Source organism: Sus scrofa, chromosome 1, assembly GCF_000003025.6.
Source record: "Sus scrofa isolate TJ Tabasco breed Duroc chromosome 1, Sscrofa11.1, whole genome shotgun sequence".
Classification (NCBI taxonomy): Eukaryota; Metazoa; Chordata; class Mammalia; order Artiodactyla; family Suidae; genus Sus; species Sus scrofa.
In genome coordinates, this window is record NC_010443.5 from 127,517,644 (window position 1) to 127,536,319 (window position 18,676).

At 37.7% G+C, this 18,676-nt stretch overlaps 1 protein-coding gene and 1 pseudogene across 6 annotated transcripts in view; one reads left to right on the plus strand and one right to left on the minus strand.

Moving 5' to 3' along the window:
- Window positions 1–613, minus strand: part of LOC100739345 — a 96,538-nt pseudogene extending 95,925 nt beyond the window's left edge.
- FRMD5 (FERM domain containing 5) overlaps window positions 1–18,676 on the plus strand; it is a 335,453-nt gene that overhangs the window by 199,984 nt on the left and 116,793 nt on the right. The window lies entirely within an intron of this gene.

Below are 18,676 nucleotides of genomic sequence, written 5' to 3' on the forward strand. Positions count from 1 at the left end.
AATGCTTAAATAAATATGGAGAAATGTTAATAATTAGGGAATCTGGGTGAAGGGAATGCAGGAGTTCTTAGTATATTCTTGCAAATTTTCTGTAAATATGAAATTATTTCAAAACAAAAATTTACAAAAAGGAATTCAGTGTTGGACTGGTGGAGTTTGAGATATCTGGTAGACATCTGAATGGAGATGTCCCTCAGGCAGTACTGTATTCTGGAGTTTAAGATAAAAGTTCGGGCTGAAGATAAAACATTGTGAGGTCTTCATTATAAATGGAGTTTAAGGCTGTGAAAATTGATAAGATACCAAGGTAGTAAATTAAGGTAGAATAGAGCCAAGGACGGAGTCCTGGAACAATTAAATATCTAATTTATATTTCCCTTAATAATGCTCTCTTCTTGACTTTTAGTCACTTGCCTAAAATGGAGACCTTGGGATTTATTTAAAAGCCAGCTGTGAATAGAGAAGAAACACTGTTAGCAGCTCAGGATTGGAGTTGCTGTTTCCTACCTTCAGCATTTGATGACCCCAGCTCATTCTTACCCCAGACATTTTGGTGCCTGATTGCCAGCAGGTTGTCCACAGAAATTATCTGTGTTCTAGAAAGTGATGTCATCTTGCGTGGCAGGTGGCAGCTGGGTAGAAATAGGCCTGCCTATCTCACGACAGGGCAGAACTTAGGAGTGCAAACTCTTTCTTTCAAATCACAGGCAAACTTCCTGATACCAAAATCATCCTTCATCTCACAAGCTCCTCTCATTAGTTTCCTGGTAGAAGGCAGCTGTGCTGCCAGGGATAGAAACCCCTGGCTAGCCATAATTAGATCTGAAAGAGCACCCCTTTAGTATGCTCAGCCTTAGTGTCAACCAATGTTAATGGCAGTGGGGTTTTTTTTGTGGGGGGGGTGGGATTGTACATAAAATGAACGAGCTAGGAAGCCTAACAGACAGCAACCCCACCCTACCCCCAAACTGCTGGATCACCTATGCATTGCCTCTGGTCAGTAGGCTTGTTTGAAACAAATGTCACAGGGAATGTGTGGTGTTGGCAATGACCTTTAACAAGAAACTAGAAATAAAACCTTGGTTCCCTGGTCCAAAGATTTGCCATCAGAAAATCTATGTCTGTCTTTTGATACTTTCACTGTGCCTGGAAATTATTCTGTACTCATCTTCCAGGAAGCAGCTTCTCTCCAACCAACTAATAATAAGCATACCTAAATCTCATAGAGCACTTTGCAATTTATAGGCCCTTGTGTATCCATTATCTCATTTAATCTTGACAACAGAACTACAAAAGAGTCTTAACCCCATTTTGTAGTGAAAGAAACTTAGCTAAGTATCATACCATCAGTAAGCAGCTGTGACTCTTTTCCCTGATGAATTGCTATAGAAAGTATTTGAATTTCCACTTTGAACCAGTTGAGAAAATGTAGTTTTAATAATCACATCATCCAATAAAGTCCCTCTAATGTAATGGAAAATATCTCACATGAAAGATAGAGGAGACAAAATTTTAAAGACCTGCTGGAGGAAAATGGGAAGCCTCAATCTCATGAGACTTGAGGAATGTATCTTTTTTTTTTTTTTTCTGTATCTAATTTTTTTTTTTGTCTTTTGTTTTTTTAGGGCTGTACCCCCGGCATATGGAAGTTCCCAGGCTAGGGGTCAAATAGGAGCTGCAGCTGCTGGCCACCGCCACAGTGACAGCCACACGGGATCCAAGGCGTGTCTGCAACCTACACCACAGCTCATGGCAACACCAGATCCTTAACCCACTGAGTGAGGCCAGGGATTGAACCCGAGTCTTCATGGATATTAGTTGGGTTCATTAACCATTGAGCCACAACAGGAATTCTGAGGAATATATTCTTGTTGTTGTTTGGAAACAACAGAAGTCATGGGGACTGAAATGATTGTTGCTTGTGTTGTCTATGACCATCCTGGTTTTTCTGAAAGAGTAGGGATAGTTTCTCATCATTATAGGCAAGCATCCTCTAAATTATAGGGAGAAAACTATTAATGTTAGACTTCAATATTATAAAGACTTAGCACTGGAAATCAAGTCCAGGGAATATTGTCACTCACTTTGGCAGCAGAGCTACACCAGGAAAACTTGGGGGAGGAAACACAATAGGCAGAGAGACAGTTTCTTGTGTGGAGAAAGACTGGGTTCTGTCAAGAGTTCTGGCATCCTAGGTTGTTGCCAGTAGGCATCCTGGAGGGGATGTGATGAACTACAAGAGAATGTGTTGGTAGGAATATATCCTTTACAGCTTTAATGCAAAATGAGGACTATTAAGTGTGATCCATTCTGCTTTCCTAGAACAGAAATATGTTTTCTTGAGAAATGTCAAGAGTATTCTTTGCATACAGGCTGGGAGAGGAGTGGACAGAGAACAGGACAACAGGAAGCCTGGTTTTAGAGATGTAGAGCAAAGGTGCTATAAAACACACCATTTGGGGTAAAAACCAGATAAAACTTGAGAGGCACCCTTTATCATCATGAGGTTCCTTTTCCTTGGATGCCAGTGGCATTCCTCTTATAAGGTACTTCCCCTGTTTCTCACCCCTTGAAGGTGGGGGCTCAGACCTTCTCTCTTTCCCTGTGCCTGTTATGACCAGAGTATACCCAAGCCATTCTTATTTATGTTGGTGCATTCCAGCAGTGTCTCTCTCACTAACCCCACATTGGAATCATTGGGAGCTTTGAACCAATGTATGTATTATTTTTTGAAAAGCTGTTTACGTGATTCTAATGTGTAGCCAAGGAAGAAAATACTGTTCAAGAGCAGTGATTCTCAAGCTTTGATATGCAAGTGAATCACCTGGGGATCTTGTTAAATGGCAGTTTCTGGTTTCAGTAAGTCCAGGATACAGCCTGAGCTTCTGAATTTTTAACAAGCTCTCAAGTAACACAGAACACTTCAAGTAGCAAAATTCTACAGCAGTAATTCTCAAACTCTGGCCACAGAATGAAAAGATCACCTGGGGAGACTTCTAGAATCCCATTCTCCGTCTAAAGAGCTTGGAAGTTACCATCCTGTCCTGAAAATAAAAGCCTGAACAGACCAAAAATCCAACAACTCTTCTTGGATCCAAAATGCAGGAGAGGATACAGAGCAAATCACTGCCCTCCTCCCTCCTGCCCAAAGATTGGAGAGACAGGTGGGTATAGGGAGTCTCAGCTTAAGAGTGAGTCAGCAGAAACCAAGGGAACAAGTATACTGGTAGAAAAACCTGAACTATAATTGACAAATGGCTGGAGGCTCAGAATGGACAACTAGGAGACCCATACATTGGAGGTCTCCCACAATATTGTGAGATTTGTCCCCAGGAGCTCCTCCAGATTCACACAATAAATAGGGGAGAGAAATTTCCTCATGCTTCCTATAGAGAGACCTCAGGGGGTAGGATTAGGAGTGGGGAGAGGTACTATTTTGAAATACACAAGACAGAGTGCTCTGTTCTTCTTAATAAGACTGACCTTCAGGAGAAATTTGTTAACCAGAGCCTAACCTGCTCAGATATTATCAGAGCCTAACTGACCTGAGGAAAGGAAATACCCAACTCCAGCTCACTCTAGCCACCTAAGGGAGGAGAAAAAAACTGAGAACCACTTCTGAACTTTACCATCTGAAGGCACAGACTCACAAAAAGACTGACTTAATCATAGGACTATAGTGTGCTGCCCTCAGCCAGCCACATACACACCTTACCATCCATTACTGAGGACTTGTTTATGGTAGTTTCCTATAGCCAGTACATCATGTCCAGCTATCAAGAAAAAAAATGACAAGCCACACTAAAAGAAAAAAAGCACAATTTTAAGAGACAGAGCAAGCTTCAAAACCAAGTGTAGTAGGAATATTGGAATTGTCATACAGGGAATTTAAAATATATTTATAATTATTAAGCTAAAGACTCTAATGGATAAAGTAGATACCATGAAAGAACAGGTGGGCAATGTAAACAGAGCGATAGGAATCCTAAGAAAAAAACCAAAAGGAAATACTAGAAATAAAAAATGCTATGACAGAAATGAAGAATGCCTTTGAAGGGTTTCTTAGCAGACTAGACATGGCTAAGGAAAGAATCTCTGAGCTTGAGGATTTCTCAATAGAAACCTCCAAAACTGAAAAGTAGAGAAAAAAAGAAAAGACTGGGGGAAAAAAAAAAAAGAACAGTTTATCCAAGGATTATGAAACAGCTACAAAAGGAGTAACATACCTATAATGGTAATAACAAAGGAGAAGAAAGGAATAGAAGAAGTATTTGAAATGATAATGATTTCTCCCAAATTAATGTCAAATGCCAAAACACAGATCCAGGAAGCTCAGAGAACACCAAGTAATATAAATGCCAAAAAAAAAACCCCTACACTTAAACATATCATTTTCAGATTACAGAAAATCAGGAGTTCCCATCATGGTGCAGTGGAAATGAATCCGACTAGGAACCATGAGGTTGCGGGTTTGATCCCTGGCCTCGCTCAGTGGGTTAAGGATCCTGCATTGCTGTGAGCTGTGGTGTAGGTTGCAGATGTGGCTCAGATCTGGCATTGCTGTGGTGTAGGCTGGCAGCTATAGCTCCAATTAGACCCCTAGCCTGGGAACCTCCGTATACCATGGGTACAGCCCTAAAAAAAAAGGCAAAAAAATTTTTTTCAGAAAATCAAAGATAAACTATTCTGAAAGAAGGCAGAGGAAAAATAACCTCACCTATAGAGGAACAAAGAATTACCCCCCAAAATTATATCAGCTTCTCAGAAATCATGAGAATAAGAAGAGTGGAATGAAATATTTAAGTATTGAGAGGGAGAAAAAACTCTACCAACCTAAAATTCTGTATTTTCTGAAATTTCATTAAAAAGTGAAGGAGAAATAAAGACCTCAGACAAACAAAAATTGAGAGAATGTGTTGCCAGTAGGCCTGCCTTATAAAAATCATTAAAAGTTCTTTAGATAGAAGGAAAATTATATGGGTCAGACGCTTGGATCTACATAAAGAAAGCCCATTTAGGAAGAACTAAATTTCAGTAAAATAAATTAACTGATCTAACAGATCACAGTGTATTTGACTGGGTATACTTATATATAAGTGAAATGAATAACAGCGATGATATGAAAGACAATAGGAGAAATTAAGATTCTTTGCTTTAAGGTACTGCCAATGAAGTGGTATTGTTATTTGAAAGTGGACTTGGATTCATTGAAAATATATAACTGAAAAAAAGAAAAGAAAGAAAATACACTAATGACCCCAGAACAACATGGATTTGAACTTATGTGTGATTTTGTGTCCACTTATATGCAGATTTTCTCAATAGTACATATTATAGTACTACATGATCCACAGCTTGTTAAATCTGCAGATGCAAAATTGTAGATTTAGAGGAGGTGCAGATACAGGGGAACTGTACATAGAGAGCTGATTGTTGTATGTGGGTTTTCAACTGTATGGAGGGTCAGCCCTTCAAAGCCCATGTTGTTCACGGGTCAGCTGTATTTTGCAAACACTAGGGAAGCCACTCAGAAAAGTAAAAACAAAATATAACTGATAGCCTAAGGGGAAAAAATAGATCATACAAAATGTACAGTTAAAACCACAAAAGACAGAAAAAGAGTAGGAATGCAAGAGTAGAAGTACAAATGACGAGCAGTAAGTAGCAAACCGTAACGGTTATGGTAGATATTAATTCAACTATATCACTAATCACTTTGAATGTCAGTGGTCTAAATGCACCAATTATAAGATGGGGCTTGACAGAGTGGATCATAAAACAGCACCCAAATATGTGTTGTCTACAGAAACCCACTTTAAATATAAAGATACATATAAATGAAAAGTAAATGGATAGAGAAAAATATACCATGCAAACTCAAATCAAAAGAGAGCAAGACTTATTGGAGTTCCTGTTGTGGCGCAGTGGTTAATGAATCCGACTAGGAACCATGAGGTTGCGGGTTCGGTCCCTGGCCTTGCTCAGTGGGTTAAAGGATCCGGCGTTGCCATGAGCTGTGGTGTTGGTTGCAGACACGGCTGGGATCCCGCATTGCTGTGGCTGTGGCGTAGGCCGGCGGCTACAGCTCCAATTACACCCCCTAGCCTGGGAACCTCCATATGCCGCGGGAGCAGCCCTAGAAAAGGCAAAAAGACAAAAAAAAAAAAAAAAAGACTTACTAATGATGGCCATTCTGATTGGTGTGAGGTGGTATCTCATGGTAGTTTTGATGTGCATTTCTCTAATAATCAAGGATGTTGAGCATTTTTTCATTTGCTTGTTGGCCATTTGTGCATATTCCTTGGACAAATGTCTGTTCAGGTCTTTTGCCCATTTTTCAATTGAGTTGGGTTTTTTGCTGTTGAGTTGTATAAGTTGCTTGTATATTCTAGAGATTGAGCCCTTGTCAGTTGCATCATTTGAAACTATTTTCTCCCATTCTGTGGGTTGTCTTTTTGTTTTTTGTTTTTGTTTGTTTGTTTGTTTTTGGTTTCCTTTGCTGTGCAAAAGCCTGTTGGTTTGATTAGGTCCCATTGGTTTATTTTTGTTTTTATTTCTGTTGCTTTGGGAGACTGACCTGAGAAAACATTTGTAAGGTTGATATCAGAAAATGTTTTGCCTATGTTCTCTTCCAGGAGTTTGATGGTGTCTTGGCTTATATTTAAGTCTTTAAGCCATTTTGAGTTTATTTTCATGCATGGTGTGAGGGTGTGTTTTAGTGTAATTGATTTGATGTAGCTGTCCAGGTTTCTCAGCTGATAATACCACTTATATCTGGAATCTAATATATGGCACAAATGAACCTTTCCACAGAAAAGAAAACTATGGACTTGGAGAATAGACTTGTGGTTGCCAAAGGGGAGGGGGAAGGAGTGGGATGGATTGGGCGCTTAGGATTAATAGATGCAAACTATTGCTTTTGGAATGGATTGGCAATGAGATCCTGCTGTGTAGCACTGAGAACTATGTCTAGTCACTTATGATGGAGCATGATAATGGGAGAAAAAAGAATGTATACCTGTATGTGTAACTGGGTCACCATGCTGTATAGTAGAAAAAAAAATTGTATTGGGGAAATAACGATTAAAAAATTTAAAAAAAAAGAGAGCAAGAGTAACTATATTAATTTCTGGGCAGGCAGAACAGATTTCCAAACAAAGAAAGCTATCAGGGATAAAGACGGGTGTAACATAACGATAAAGGAGTGAATTTTTCAAAAAGACACAACAATCATTAACGTGTATGACCTAACAACAGAATGTCAAACTACACAAGGCAAAAACTAATACAAGTGCAAGAAGAAATAGATAACTCATTATCATAGTTGGAAACTTCAACATCCTTTTATCAGAAATGGAGATTTCCAACAGGCAGAAAATCAGTAAGGACATAGTTGAACTCAACAACACCATCAATCAACTGTATAGAAGGGACATCTATATACTACCTCACCTATCCAAATCAGGATACACATTGTTCTCAAGCTCACATGGAACATTCAACAAGATAGACCACATTCTGGGCCACACCTTAAAAGTGTAGAAATCATACAGTGTTTGCTTTCACAACATGATGGAATTAAACCAGAAGTCAATAACAAAAAGATAAATCTCTCACAATATGTGAAAATTAAAAAACTAACTTTTAGATAAAAGGTGGGTCCAAGAAGAAACTTCAAGGGAAATTTAAAAACATTTTGAACTAAATAAAAATTAAGCACACCTTATCAAAAATTGTGGCCTAAAGTGAAAGCAGTGCTTAGAGGGAAATTTTTACCATTGAATGCATTTATAGGATAAGAAGAAAGATCTAAAATAAGTAGGCTAAGTTTTCACCTTAGGAAACTAGAATAAGAAAAGCAAATTAAGTTCAAAGTAAGCTGAAGAAAAGAAATAATAAAAATTAAAACAAAAGTCAGTGAAATTGACAACAAGAAATCAATAGAAAATCAGCAAACCAAAACTTGTTTCTTTGAAAAGATAACTAAAAGTGATAAGGCTCTACAGACTAAGAAAAAAATAGAGGGACACAAATTAATAATATACGAAATAAATGAGCATCATTACAGATTATGGTATGGACATTAAAAGCTAGTAAAGGAATACTGTGAAGAACTGTATACCCGCGAATTTGATGTTCTAGATGAAACGGACCAATTCCTTGAAAGACATGATTAGCCTAGACTCTCACAAGAAGAAATAGACAATTTGAATAGCCTATATTTATTAAAGAAATAATTAATAACCTTCCAAAACAGAAAGCACCAGGCTCAGATGAGTTCTACCAAACATTTAAGGCAAAATTACACCAATTTTCTGCAGTCTTTTTCAGAGGATAGAAGTAGAGGAAATATTACCTAATTCATTCCGTGGGCCAGTGTTACCCTTACAGCAAAACCACACAAAGACATTACAAGAAAAGAAAACTACAGGCCAATATCTCTCTTGAACATAGATGTAGAAACCCTCAACAAAAGATTAGCAAGTTGAATCCAACAATGAACAAGAATAATTATATATTATGATTACATAGGATTTATCCCAGATATGGAAGGCTGGTTCAGAACTCAAAAAAAATATATGTATATATTGCAAAATGATTGTCATGATAAGGTTAGTTAACACTTCCATCACCTCACATAGTGACAGTTTTTGTGTATGTGATGACAACTTTTAAAATATATTCTCTTAGCAATATTCAGATATATAACCTTGTTAACTTTAGTCATGTTGCTGTACACTACATCCCCAGAACTTATTTGTCTTATTACTGGAAGTTGTACCCATCACGCCTTTCAACATTGTACTAGAAGTACTGATGAATACAATAAGACAAGAAAAGGAAATAAAATTTAAACAGATTGGAAAGGATGAAATAAAACTGTTTTGTTTATAGATAATATCATTTCTAAGTGGATTGAGAAAACAGACCTTACACTCTTCACAAGACTAACTCAAAATTGATCATAGGCCTAAATGTAAAATACAAAACTGTAAAACAGTAAAACTGCTAGAAGATAACATAGAAGAAAACCTGGATAACCTTGGGAATAGTGGTGAGTTTTTAGATACAACTCTAAACACATTAATCCATGAAAGAGAAATTATAAGATGGACTTTATTAAAATAAAGACTTCTGCTCTAGGATGGACAATGTTAAGAGAAAGAGAAAATGAGCCACAGACTGGAAGAAAATACCTGCAAAATACTGATCAAACACATCTGATAAGAGCTGTTATACAAAATATACAAAGAACTCTTAAAACTTAACAATAAGGAAACGAATAACTCTATTACAAAAATGGGCCAAAGATCTTGACAGGCACTTTATCAAAGAAGATACATGGATGACAAATAAGAATGTGGAAAGATGCTTGCACACCAGATTGTAATCAGGGAAATGCAAACAAAAACAATGAGATACACAGCACATCTATTAGAATGCCCAAAATTTAGTCTTTTGTGGGGGGGGGGGGCTGCACCTGTGTCACATGGAGGTTCCCAGGCTAGGAGTCCAATCGGAGTTACAGCTACTGGCCTACACCAGAGCCACAGCAATGCCAGATCCGAGCTGTGTTTGCGGCCTACACCACAGCTCACGGCAATGCCGGATCCTTAAGAATGCCCAAAATTTAGAACATTGACAACACCAAATGCTGGGGAGGATGTGGAGCAACAAGAATTCTCATTCATTGCTGGTGGGAATGCAAAATAATATAGCCACTTTGGAAGGCACTTTGGTGGCTTCTTACAACAAGGAAACATACACTTAACATGTGTTCAGCAATTGTGCTCCTTGGTATTTACCCAAAGGAGCTGAAATTTTATTTGCACACAGAAACCCACACAGATATTTGTGGCAGCCTTGTTTGTAATTGCCAAAATTTAAAAGTAACCAAGATGTTTCATGAGGTGAATGGATAAATAAACTGCAGTATACCCAGACAATGGATATTCTTCAGTAGTGGTGAAACTCAGAGCACAGAGGAATTTTAGGGCCATGAAAATACTCTGTGTTTATAATGATGGGAACATGTCATTATACATTTGTACAAACCCATGGAATGTATGACCATGGGTTTGTACAAATGCTCGTTGACACCAACAATGAGCCCTAATGTAAACTAAGGATTTTGGGTAATTATGATGTGTCAATGTAGGTTCATCAATTGTAGCAAGTGTACTGATCTGTTAGGGCATGCCCATAGAAGGAGAGGCTGTGCTTGTACGGGAGCAGGAGGTATATGGGAAATCTCTGTACCTTCCTCTTAATTTTGCTGTGAATCTAAAACTACTGTTAAAAAAAGTAAAAAGTTTTAATATCATTTAGTGAACTTAAAAAAAATACCAATACTGGTCTCTACGCAGACCTATTAAATCAGAATCAATTAGAAAGAGTCTAGGAAATGAGGATATTTTTTAGGCTCCCTTGGTGATTTCACTGTGTAGGTAGATTTGGGAACCATGGTTCTACATCCACATTGTACTAGCCACTAACCACTTGTGTTTTATTTAAATTAAAATTGAAGTCAACGAAAAGTGCCTTTCCTCGGTTGCATTAACCACATTTCAAGTTGCATCATGCCACAAGTGGTCAATGACTTCTGCATTAGTGCGGGAATGGAACATTTCCATTAACACAAAGTTCTCTTGGCCACTACTGAAATATCTAGAGCAACCCTATACAAATATTATGAAAGGAGAACCTCTCTTGGTTCTAGAACTGTTGCATTCCATTCTGTTACTTTAAAAAAATCAAATTGCACCTAAAAAGTTGCCGGATGATAGTTGTTATTGTTTTATTTTAGTTCATAGTGGTTATTTTCAGATGATCCTGTTGTCCCAACCTCCTTGTAGAATCTTCCATGAGCCTGTGAAAGAACAAAGTGTCTGATCATTGTTGTCTAGCCTATAAGTTAAGATACCTGTATCAGAAGCTGAAGCAATGTTGTACATGTGCAATAGGGAGTAGACTCTTTGTTAAGCTCTAAAAGTGTTTGGTTGCATGTATATATAATGTCAACCTTAAATTTATTTTTTATACATATACATTCTATATATTTTTTGTTATTACTCAATGAATTTTATTACATTTATAGTTGTACGATGATCATCACAATCAAATTTTGTAGCATCTCCATCCCAAACCCTCAGTGCATCCCCCCACCTCCCAATATGTCTCATTTGGAAACCAGAAGTTTTTCAAAGGCTGTGAGTCAGTTCTGTTCTGCAAAGTTCATTGTGTCCTACTTTGAGATTCCACATGTCAGTGATAGCATTTGATGATGGTGTCTCATTGTCTGACTGACTCCACTTAGCATGATAATTTCTAGGTCCATCCATGTTGCTGCAAATGCCGTTATTTCTTTCATTTTAATGGCTAATATTCCATTGTGTATATGTACCACGTCTTCTTTATCCACTCCTCTGTCAATGGGCATTTAGGTTGTTTCCATGTCTTGGGTTGTTTCCATGTCTTCCATGTATTTAGTGCTGCAGTAAACACTGGAGTACATGTGTCTTTGCGAGTCATGATTTTCTCTGGATAGATGCCCAGGAGTGGGATTGCTGGATCAAATGGAAGTTCTATGTTTAGTTTTCTGAGGAATCTCCATACTGTTTTCCACAGTGGTTGCACCAATTTACATTCCCACCAAGAGTGTAAGAGAGTTCCCTTTTCTCCACACTCTCTCCAGCACTTACTGTTTATAGACTTTTTGATGATGGCCATTCTGGCTGGTGTAAGGTGGGACCTCATATAGTGGTTTTGATTTGCATTTCTCTAATAATGAGTGATGTTGAACATCTTTTCATGTGTTTTTTGGCCATCTGTATGTTTTCTTTGGAGAATTGTCTGTTTAGATGGGCCCATTTTTTGATGGGGTTGTTTGTTTTTTTGGTATTGAGCTGTAGGAGGTGTTCATAAATTTTAGAGATTAATCCTTTGTCAGTTGATTCACTTGCAAAGATTTTCTCCCATTCTGTGGGTTGTCTTTTTGTGTTGTTTAGGGTTTCCTTTGCTGTGCAGAAACTTTTAAGTTTAATTAAGTCCCGTTTGTTTATTTTTGTTTTTGCTGTCAATACTCTAAGAAGTGGATCTGAGAAGATGTTGCTGTCATTTATGTTGGAGAGTGTCTGGCCTATGTTTTCCTCTATGAGTTTTGTAGTATCTGGTATTATATCTAGGTCTTTAATCCATTCTTAGTTTATTTTTGTGTATGGTGTTAGGGAGTGTTCTAATTTCATTCTTTTCCATGTGGCTGTCAGGTTTTGCCAGCACCACTTCTTGAAGGGGCTGTCTTTTCTCCATTGTATATTCCTGCTTCCTTTGTCATAGATTAGTTGACTGTAGGTGCATGGGTTTAATTCTGGGCTTTCTATCCTGTTCCACTGATCTATATTTCTGTCTTTGTGCCAGTACCATACAGTTTTGATGACTGCAGCTTTGTAGCATAGTCTGAAGTCAGGGAGCCTGATTCCTCCAGCTCCACTTTTCTTTCTCAGCATGGCTTTGGCTATTCTTGGTTTTTTATGCTTCCAAACTAACTTTAAAATATTTTGTTCTAGTTCTGTGAAGAATGTCCTTAGTGATTTGAAAGGGATTGCATTGAATCTGTATATTGCCTTGGGTAGTATAGTCATTTTGATAATATTGACTCTTCCAATCCAAGAACATGGTATGTCTTTCCATCTGTTGGTTTCATCTTTGATTTCTTTCATCAGTGCTGTTGAAAGTATAGGTCTTTTGTCTCTTTAGGTAGGTTTATTCCTAAGCATTTTATTCTTTTTGATGTGATGGTGAACTGGATTGCTCCCCTGATTTATCTTTCTGATCTTTCATTGTTAATATATAGAAATGCAGTTGATTTCTGTGTATTAATTTTGTATCCTGCAACTTTGCCAGATTCGTTGATGAGCTCTAACAGTTTCTGGTAGAGTCTTTAGGATTCTCTAGGTATAGTATAATGTCATCTGCAAAGAGTGACAGTTTTATTTCTTCCTTTCCAACTTGGATTACTTTTCTTTCTTTTACTTCTCTGATTGCTGTGGCTAGGACTTCCAAAGCTATGTTGAAGAGTAGTGGCTAGAGCAGACATCCTTGTCTTGTTCCTGATCTCAGTGGGAGTTCTTTCATCTTTTCACCATTGAGAATGATGTTAGCTCTGGGTTTGACATAAATGGCCTTTATTGTGTTGAAGTAGGTTCCCATTATGCCCACTTTCTGAAGGGTTTTTATCAGAAATGGGTGTTGGATTTTGTCAAAGGCTTTTTGTGCATCTACTAAGAGGATCATAGGGTTTTTATTCTTCAGTTTGTTAATATGGTGTATCACACTGATTGATTAGCAGATATTGAAGAATCCTTGCATCCCTGGGATAAGTCCCACTTGATCGTGGTGTGCAATTCTTTTAATGTATTGTTGCATTTGGTTTGCTAGTATTTTGTTGAGGATTTTTTGCGTCTATGTTCATCAGTGAAATTGGCCTGTAGTTTTCTTTTTTTGTGGAATCTTTGTCTGGTTTTGGTATCAGGGTGATGGTGGCCTCATAGAATGAGTTTGGGAGTGTTCCTTCCTCTGTAATTTTTTGGAATAATTTCAGAAGCAGAGATGTTAGCTCTTCTCTAAATGTTTGATAGAATTCACTTGTGAAGCCATCTGGTCCTGGACTTTTGTTTGTTGGAAGTTTTTTAATCACAGTTTCAATTTCAGTTCTTGTGATTGGTCCATTCATCTTTTCTACTTCATCTTGGTTTAGTCTTGGAAAATTGTACTTTTCTAAGATTTGTCCATTTCTTCCAGGTTTTCCAATTTATTGGCATATGGTCACATATAGTAGTCTGATATGATCCTTTGTATTTCTGTGATGTCCATTGTAACTTCTCCTTTTTCATTTCTAATTTTATTGATTTGAGTCCTCTCTCCTTTTTTCTTGATAAGTCTGACTAAGGGTTTATCAATTTTGTTGATCTTTTCAAAGAACCAGCTTTTCGTTTCATTGATCTTTTCTATGGTTTTCTTCATTTCTATTTCATTGATTTCTGTTCTGATCTTTATGATTTCTTTCCTTCTGTTAACTTTAGGTCTTGCCTGTTCTCTCTTGAGCTGCTTTAGATGTAAAGTTAGCTTGTTTATTTGAGCTTTTTCTTGTTTCCTGATGTGGGTTTGTATTGCTATAAACTTCCCTCTTAGAACTGCTTCTGCTGCATCCCGTAGGTTTTGGAGTGTCATATCTTTGTTGTCATCTGCTTATAGGTATTTTTTAATTTCCTCTTTGATTTCTTCAGTGATCCATTGGTTGTTTAGTAGCATGTTGTTTAGTCTCCATGTTCAACCTTAAATTTAAATGAAAAATTAAGTAATCTTATTATTTTTTCTTTTAAGGATTCACAGCTTTCTCTTCAAGTAGATAATTGGTCATACTCAGGAATACCCAACCAAAATTGCATTATTTCTGCTACAGGGACAATACTCAAGTCTGAAGCTGTGAGTCAAATGAAATCAAAACAAAAGCAAACAAAAGTCAGAAAAACATCTCATTAGAAGTCTGCTGAAAGAACAAATTTCAATTCTGTTGTAAGATTCATTTGTGGAGAATATTTATAGTCTCTATTTCTAAATCCAACTTTATAAAAGAAAGCAAATACTCTACTCCCAGTAGTACTTTTTTTAAATCAGAGACACCTTATCCTCAGGTAACTTATAGTTAACGAGCTTCTATCTCTCATACTTCATCTTGTTCAGAGCTCTGGGCAGTCAGTGTTTGGGTTTTGCCTCTTACATGTTTTCTCCCTGGAAATCTAATTGTTGGAAGAAACATGCAAAGCCAGTACATTGTACTGTGTAGAGATTTCATTATTGAGCCATCTTGTGAAGAATATTGGAGTCTATCTTAAATTTTGTAGAGCTAACACATAAATGGAACACAGAGAATGGAAAAATGGAGAACAGGTCAGTGACTGGTTTAAAAATAGCAAGTATTCCCTCACCTGGTAGCCCTGAACATTCTAGAGGTGAAGAGATTGTGTGTTTCTTGTGGGTTATAATTGTCTGGGTTATAATTCAAGAATTGTTAGTACTAAAGAGAGCTCAAAAGGTCCATTTTTGTACTCACTGTGAATACTTGGTCCTGGGAGGGTATTCATAAGCCTGGTTTGGCGATCGGTTTTTGTGATTATCTGTGCTTCAAACCCAAACCAGGGCTCTGAAGGAGAGCTTATATGAGGTCACAGAAGGCAGCAGCAGCAGGATCTGTCCCAGGCACTTGGGGCTCATTTGTATGGATGCACTGATGCTATGGGAGCTGCATACATCAAAGCTGCTGCAGTCCCTATCACAGAGCCTCATGGAAAACGGGATTGTTCTGCAGCTTTGCTTTCCCATCAGAGTTCCACTTCATAATCTAATGCCCTTTAACTAGAGAGGATCTGGGACAAAGAGAGCTAAATGTACAAAGCAAAGAACAGTTTAAGTACAGCGCTCAGAAATCATTGGCAGCTTAGGGTAAGATAAAGTCCCACAGTGGTAACAAATCATAGCATCTTAGCTCTGGCAGGAACCTTGAAAGGTCATGCAGATCATCTTCAAAACTTAAACCATTTCAGATGTATAAGAACTGATTCTATGTTTTAGGACCTCCAGAAGGAAAATTACACAGCTCGCTTTGAAACATGTTCTGATATATAGTACCTTTTTCACTGTTTTGTAAGTTCATTCTTCAGTGAACCCAGGTCAGTCCTATTGCAGTTAAAATTAATTTTTATCTGTTCATTCTTTAGTGGAGATGTGTAATGACTAGTCAGTATCCATTATGTAAAAGTCCCTTAAGATCAGCCATGGTTAATTTGTACCTCCACTTTCTTTTCAGTAACAAAAATCTGTTTCCTTACATGTTTTTCTATGGCCTGCTTTTTTTTTTTAGCCTCTTACTTATTATTGCTTTCAACATCTCCTCCAAGTTCTCCATGTCAGTCTTTGGTTATAATGTCTGAACTGGATCCAGTGCTGTAGAAATATCTGATAAGTACTTAATACAATGAGAAACTCACCTCATGATTCCTAAATACAGTGTTTTTTGCTTTACACAGTGGTGTGAGACTGTAAAAATGACTATGCAGGCTGAGTTTGGAGCATAGGGGTCTTAATAATCAGTGGGAAAATAATGGTACATAAACATATGTCAAAATTTTTAAAGCACTATTCCTGTTAGTTATACATGTATAGAGAAATTAAAAACACAGTCAACCTAATACTAGTATACCGTGGTGTAGGCCAGCAGCTGCAGTTCCAATTCAACCCCTAGCCCAGGAACTTCCATATGCTGCAGGAATGACCTTAAAAAGAAAAAAAGAAAAAACAAAACAAAACAAAACAAAACTAGTATACTGTAATTTAAAACATTAAGAATTTAAATGTTTTATTTCTTTGTAAAAAACTTATCCAGAGTAGTCTGAATAGTGCTTGCCTTCTTGTCATATAACTTACCATATTGGGCACACGTCCCTTCTGTGCCTTGGTGTTTTGTCATACTCCTTCCTAAGTTTGGAATCAGCTTCCAACATTTTATCCTTTGTGCTATCAATGTCATGAAATAGCTCCAAGAATTCCTTTAATGTGCGGTTTTTGCCAGCATCCCTTCCTCTGGGACATCTTCCTCCTTTTCATCACAACCACTTTCCTCATTATGGTGATTAGTTTGCCTTCCCTGAGTTCCTCTGGTGCATATCTAGTCTCTCGAATGGCAGCAGTGTCAACAATTCCACGCTTAACTGTTTCTTCTGTAACTGTTTACATTCCAGCATTATGACTTTTTTATTCTTTGTTGGCCAATTCTCTTTATCCATTATTGGGTTTATCACTGGAAGATAAGCCCACCAGACACTTTATTGTTTGTGTGTAAACCTGAATAACAGATTCATAGTGACCAGTCACCAACAGACTTTGAAAGAAGAGATGTGATTTGTCACTGATCATGTGATCACAGTGCACATCTGTTATTTATAATGTGATTTTTGAATGAAGAGCTAGCAGTGAAATTTGTACCTTTATGCAGTTACATCTACTATCCCATGGCAACAGAAATGTGAACCCTGTTTTTGAAGGACTGGTGTTTGTTTAGCTATTATAATGGGAATTTTCGTGTTTCGGAATCATGCCCAATGAGGATGGCCTTAGTCAATTCTTACATCTACCCCCAAGTCTGTGCCCATTTCTAGTTCCTGGTCAGTTTGTCATCTACTCTAACTTTAGGTCTTTTTCTGACATAAAGCTTTACCAACCTCATCTTAGAATTTTCTTTCTTCATCAGGAGTACCACGTTAGGTCTTTCCTCTTAGATCTTTATACTTTTGGTTTCCACTATAAAGTACCCATTTAGTCTCTAAAGTTTCTCTGGAATATTGATTCCATTCCCAAGTTTACTAGCATCTGCAAATCAAATAGACATTTCCCAACTCATTTACATGAATACTAATTATCCTCACAGAATGCCGGTTATACTGATTGCCTCCCAGGTTGACCCAGCCAGCTCGGTGTTATCTTTTTGGTCCTACAGTTTAATCAGTTCTGTTAGCTTAAGGCCAGTGGTTCCCAGTTCTGGTTCATCATCAGGATCTTCCAAGGAGCTTTGCAAACCACTTCCCAAGCCCTGTGACGGTCTGCAGAGAGGCCTTGAAATCTATATATTTTAATGCTCCCATGAAATCAGCTAGGTTTGGTCTATAATATGAACCATGTTCTCCTCCTTCTTAGTAACTTTATCATAGGCTAGTAGAACTTTAGAATTGATAGATGTATTAGAGACCATTTTTCCAAACCTACTGAAAAGTAAGAAAAGTAAGACCCAGAGATGCTAAATGATTTGGTCATGGTCTCAGAATTTCAGACAGAGTCAGGACTAGAACCCATGTTTCCAAATTCTGAACTTAGTACTCTTTCTACCTAATTTCCATCATATGGAACACAGAATTATTGACTATCAACTTTGAGCTCTCCTGGAGTGATCTTTTTTCCCTCAGGTATGAATGTATCTGTGCATTAACTTCTGAGGAGAGATGCCCCAATAGGATTCTCTATAGCACATGGGTTATAGTGGTTAAGGCAAGGATTTTTGATGGAGTAGGTGCTGCAGGCCCTGGAGAAGCTCTGGGAGGCTCAGTTCAGTCCTGCTCTGGTGCTTACTCTCTGCCTGCTCTGTGCCTGCCCAAGCTGCTGCCTCTGATGTACTTAGATGTCTGTTTGAGTTGTACACAGTGTTTGTTTCCAGAGGCTGTTTGTATAACTACACACACTGCCTGACAGGAGAGGAGGAAGGCGGGGTGGGGTGGTGATGTCCTATTCTGTGAAGCTTTTTCTATTTCAATGAGACATTGCTTACAACTAAACTAAGACTCTAGCCTTCAGGTTTGCTGACAGAGGAAAATGAGTCTGTCTGTAATACTGAGAGAAAAACTAAGAAGTAAAGCCTATATTCCTTTGATATGTTTTATGTGTTCATGAAAAATGAATGGGGAATGCTGAATAAAGTGTATGAACAGTTAATGTTTACATACTGAGCTCAGCATCAAAAATAAAAACAAAAACAAAATTTGTCTACTTCCTAATCTCCCTGAGCTCCCTGTCACAGACAATGGTGTTTGAAATGCTGATGTGTCTAGTAGCCATTTTAAAGGAGAAGCTT